General features: G+C 40.7%; 1 pseudogene; it reads right to left on the bottom strand.

Annotated features, from left to right (window-relative positions):
• Window positions 1-5,507, bottom strand: part of LOC102260807 — a 12,653-nt pseudogene that overhangs the window by 739 nt on the left and 6,407 nt on the right.

Raw genomic sequence — 5,507 nt, forward strand, 5'->3', positions numbered from 1 at the left:
AGGAATCGTGACCTCCTGGTTCATAGGTCAGTGCTCAACCACTGAGCCACGCTGGCCAGGCAATGTAAGCACAGTTTTTAATTATGTTCTTTAAAAAGGAGTAAAAATAAATGTTAAAAGCTATTAAAAATAGTTTTAAAAAGCAGTTTTAAAGCATCTAAAAGCAGTTAAAAAATAACACTTAAGCCACCAATTCACAATCTCCTACTCAACATTTCTACATGGCTATCTATAGGCATCTCAATTGTTCCTCTGACATTCATTCCCATTTCAGTAAATAGCTGTTATGTTCTTCCAATTGCTCAAATCAGAAACCTTGGAGTTGCCCGGCTGGCGTGGCTCAGTGGTAGAGAGTCGACCTATGAACCAGGAGGATTCTTCCAATTGCTCAAATCAGAAACGTTGGAGTCGCCTGGCTGGCGTGGCTCAGTGGTAGAGAGTCGACCCATGAACCAGGAGGTCACAGTTCGACTCTCTCTTCCTCTCTGACATCAATAAAAATATATTGTAAAAAACACACACAAAACACCTTGGAGTCATTCTTTTTTTAAAAAATATATATTTTTATTAATTTCATAGAGGAAGGAAGAGGGAGAGAGGGATAGACACATCAACAATGAGAATCATTGATTGGCTGCCTCCTGTGGATCAAGCCCGCAACCCGGGCATGTGCCCTTGACCAGGACCAAACCTGGGACCCTTTAGTCCGCAGGTTGACGCTCTATCCACTGAGCCAAACGGGCTAGGGCTGGAGTCATTCTTGACTCCTCTCTTTCATTGTACCACCCTGCATCCAAATCATCAGGAAATCCTGGCAGCTCTACCCTCAACACATGCAAAATCTAACTTCTCACCATCTATCTCCACTTATGCTACTCTGGTCCAGGCCACGCTCATCTTTCAGTAGCCTTTTAATTGGTTTTCCTGTTTCCACCCTTTTTCTCCTTTCAGCCTGCCTTTCATAATGTAAGTCAGAAAATTCTATATTTCTCCCCTGCTCAAAAACATTCAAAGACTTCCCTTCTCATTCAGAGTAAAATCCAAGGATCTTAATGTAGCCTTCAAGGTCCCACAAGCTTGATCCTGACTAACCTCTCTGACCTCATCTGCCTTCCCTCCCCTAGCTTAGGGTGCTTCAGGTCCTGGGGACATTTTGCCAATCCTTGGTCACACCAAGCAGGTTCCTGCCTCAGTATCTTTGCATTTGCTGTTCCTGGTGCCTGGATACTCTTCCTTCCCCCAAGTATTTTGTGTGTCTCCCTCACTTCCTGCAGATCTAAGATCAACTTGTCAGAAAGGCATTCCTTGACCAACCTCCCCCTCTCTATTCCCCCTTCCTTCTTCCTAACATATTATATATACACTAGAGGCCCAATGCACAAAATTTGTGCAAGAGTAGGCCTTCCTTCCCTCAGCTGCAGGCACCGGCTTCCCTCGCAGCCCTGGTCTAATTAGCATATTATGCTTTTATTTTATATATATGTATATTTGCTTATTGTTTATCTCCCTCTGATAAGATGTAAAATCCAAGAAGGCAGGGACTTTTTGTTCACTGTTGTCTCTTCTGTATCAATATTTGACACACAGAGAGTGATTATTATGTATGTTGAATGAATGTGAATGTGGTGGCTCTTTTGGCAAGGCATTATTATCTCAACTCCTTTCACTGCATTTAATATTGTTGATTTCTACAATACCATGTAGAAATGGCACTACTATCTCCTGCTTTCTTTCACTTTTCCTTCTAATGTCCTCTCACTCTTTTTCACATGTTTTGTTTTGTTTTTCTCTCCTATATATATACTAGAGGCCCGTTGCAGGAAGATTCCTGCAAGAATAGGGCTTCCTGCAGTTGGAGCAAAGCAGAGAAGGGAGCGAAACCTGTCTCAGCCGCTGTGGCTGGGTTTGCCCTCCCACCTCCTGCCTCCGCAGCCTTGGCTCCGTTCCTGTCTCCACCGCCTCTACTTTGCTCCCTTCTGTAGCGCTTCGCTCCCAGTTGGTATATGCAAATTAACCGCCATCTTTGTTGGCGGTTAATTTGCATGTCACACTGATTAGCCAATGTGAGGTGTAGCGAAGGTACGGTCAATTACCATGTTTGTCTATTATTAGATAGGCTATCCCTTTGAATATCCCCAAGTTTCCTGCTTCTTTACATATTACTCCAGGTCAATTTTATTCATGCTCTGTGATTTCATTACCGTCCCTTGTTGACAATTTCCCAATTTACACTTGCACCACAACTCCAGATCTAGGTATCTGTTGAGACAGCTAGCATGAGTATCGTCACACACTGTCTTTCTCTGCACATCTGCTCTTTTACTCTTCCTTGATTTGATTAATGACCCACTCACTAACCCAAGCAGAAACATGGGAGTCGTCTTGGAGTTACCTTCCCCTCACTGTTCACATCCAATTGTTTACTAAGTTCTTTCCATTTCACCTAAATATTTCACATACGCTTTTCCCATCCTCACTGTCTTAGTTGAGGCCACATTGGTGCTCCCTCATGGACCATTGAATTAGTTACCTGACTGGGTAGACTCAGTCCTTCCCAGGCCATTCGTCTAGAATGTTTGCAGAATGCTACTCATCACCTTTAGCGGTGCTTCCATCCTGTAGCCTAGAATGGGAAGGGTGGCCAGGAGTTGTACAGAGGGCTTTTGTGATCTATGGGTTATCTGTCAGCTGAGTAGATATACTATCTCTCAAAAGTATTGCTTACTAGTTAAAAAAAAACAACCAAAAAAACAACAACACACAAAACACCAATTTATTACATACCCTTTTATTATCTGTTTTTCTGAATAAATTCAACTGTCATGGAATAGAGGTTTATTTTTTGTGTTTTTTACTTGTTTTGGTTGTTATAAAGGGATCTTCATAATATTAAGTATCACTGAGCTAGAAGATAAAATAAAAATAACTGCATAGCATATAAGACCCCACCATCTGACCTCCTGCAAGCAGAACCTCTGGTGCACTCCATGCTTGATCATAATGCCACTCTGTTTCCTCTGTTCCTAATACTTCCACTCCACCCCTAGCAACAGCTCTCAAATAGCTACTCTATAAAATATTTCGAATGTTTGCAGAATGCTACTCATCACCTTTAGCGGTGCTTCCATCCTGTAGCCTAGAATGGGAAGGGTGGCCAGGAGTTGTACAGAGGGCTTTTGTGATCTATGGGTTATCTGTCGGCTGAGTAGATATACTGTCTCTCAAAAGTATTGCTTACTAGTTAAAAAAAACACAAAAAAACAAAAACCAACACACAAAACACCAATTTGTTACATACCCTTTTATTATCTGTTTTTCTGAATAAATTCAACTGTCATGGAATAGAGGTTTATTTTTTGTGTTTTTTACTTGTTTTGGTTGTTATAAAGGGATCTTCATAATATTAAGTATCACTGAGCTAGAAGATAAAATAAAAATAACTGCATAGCATATAAGACCCCACCATCTGACCTCCTGCAAGCAGAACCTCTGGTGCACTCCATGCTTGATCATAATGCCACTCTGTTTCCTCTGTTCCTAATACTTCCACTCCACCCCTAGCAACAGCTCTCAAATAGCTACTCTATAAAATATTTCCTGACCAGAATAAAATCCAAACTCCTTTCCAAGGCCTACATGTAGAGGCCTTACATGATTTTTCCAATGTTGTCTCCTTCCCACCTCCCTCTTTTCACCAGGCTCTTCCCATGGCTGCCTTCTCATCCACTCAAATCACAAATCAAATGTTTCACCAGAAACCATTCCCCCTTCCTGCCACTTTTTTATTATATGGCCTTATTTTATCTTCTGCATAGTACATGTCACTTCCTGAAATGTCTTATGGTTCCTGCCACCAGAATGGAAGTTCTTTAAGGTTAAGGACTCTGCCTTATTGCTCATCACTGGGTATCTTGTCCTAGAACCTGGCCCCCAGTAAGGCTCATTGACTGATTGGATTACTTACCCTCTCCCTATAATTATCTTCCTTAGCCTTTATACATTGCATTGCAGTCTTTGTTGCTATTAGAATTTGCAACCTGTGGTGCTAGACCAAGCAAGCATTGTAAGTGAGAGAGGCAGTCCAGGAGTGGACATCCTAAAGAGAACTTGTTCTGCTTCCCCTAACCAGTCAGTTGTTGCCAACCTGAAATGATAATAATGATTAGCATTTATTGGGGAGGGGCACTCTGCTAAGTGTTTTACTTCAGGGGTCCTCAAACTTTTTAAACAGGGGGCCAGTTCACTGTCCCTCAGACTGTTGGAGGGCCAGACTATAGTTAAAAAAAAAACTATGAACAAATTCCTATGCACACAGCGGCGGCAAAAACACCCGGCGGGCCGGATAAATGTTTTCGGCAGGCTGCATGTGGCCCGCGGGCCGTAGTTTGAGGACCCCTGTTTTACTTAATGTTTCGTTTCATTTAATCCTCATATCAGCACTATGAGGTAGGTATTAATACCACTAGTTGATAAATGGGAAACAGATAGAAGTTAAGTAACATGAAACTAGCAAAATGGCAGAACTGGCTCTGGAGCCCCAAGCTCTTCACAGTACTTACTGCTTCCTGGTGTTCCCACATCTTTCTGACTTTTTAAGAGAAGTCAGAAATCTAGAACTTTTATGCTAAATGTCAGTAGTTCACATTTAAAAACCAAACACATAAAAAACAGTGTGGACCAAACAACAGGTATGAGGGGCTGCTTTGGTTTACATGGTTTTTCTCTGACCAGACGTGCAGCTGCTTTTAGTTCTACCCTTATAATCTGGCACTCAAGTGCTGGATGGATGGTTGCGTGAACAAATGCAACTAATCATTTCCTCTTCTGCCTCACTTTCTTGCTCTACAATAAATAAAATAATGCCTTGTTTCTGGAGCATGTTGCAGTTATACAGTGCTTTCATATGCATTGTTTAACCTCTTTAAAAGCCTCAAAAAATAAAATATCCTCAACATTCTGCTACCACCACACTGTATGTGTGTGTTCTTTTGCTCTTAGTTTCACAGTGGATCAGAGGGAGTAAGACACAGGAGGTAAACCACAAAATGATGAGTGTTAGGCTCACGTCTCATCTGTATTACTGTTGCTGTTGCCACTGATCTTATGCCCCACTCCGTGTGTGAGAAAGCATGCTTTTAAACAATCAGTCTTACTTTAAATAAATAATTACACTATCCATATATTTTGCAAAATTTGTGGAAAATAGAGCACTGTGAATACTGAGGTTTTGGTTGTTAGATCTTGACTCTTCTGCATATACTTGATTTCCAGTGATTGGTCTGGCCTTCATTTTTGTGTGTTTTTTATTTCTAAGTTTATATAAATAATAATTTATGTAAGTAATTTATAAATAATAGGGACTTTCATACTATTTAAAATAATTTTTATAAAATAGTATAATGATTGCAATCATAAAAGTTGTGGGCACAATTCTCTATTTTCCTCAAAAGTCAGCTCCTTGTCTTTTTTGTTGTTGTTGTTAATCCTCACCTGAGAAATTTTTTTTT

The sequence above is a fragment of the Myotis brandtii genome, unplaced genomic scaffold (genome assembly GCF_000412655.1).
Source record: "Myotis brandtii unplaced genomic scaffold, ASM41265v1 scaffold280, whole genome shotgun sequence".
NCBI classification, from domain to species: domain Eukaryota; kingdom Metazoa; phylum Chordata; class Mammalia; order Chiroptera; family Vespertilionidae; genus Myotis; species Myotis brandtii.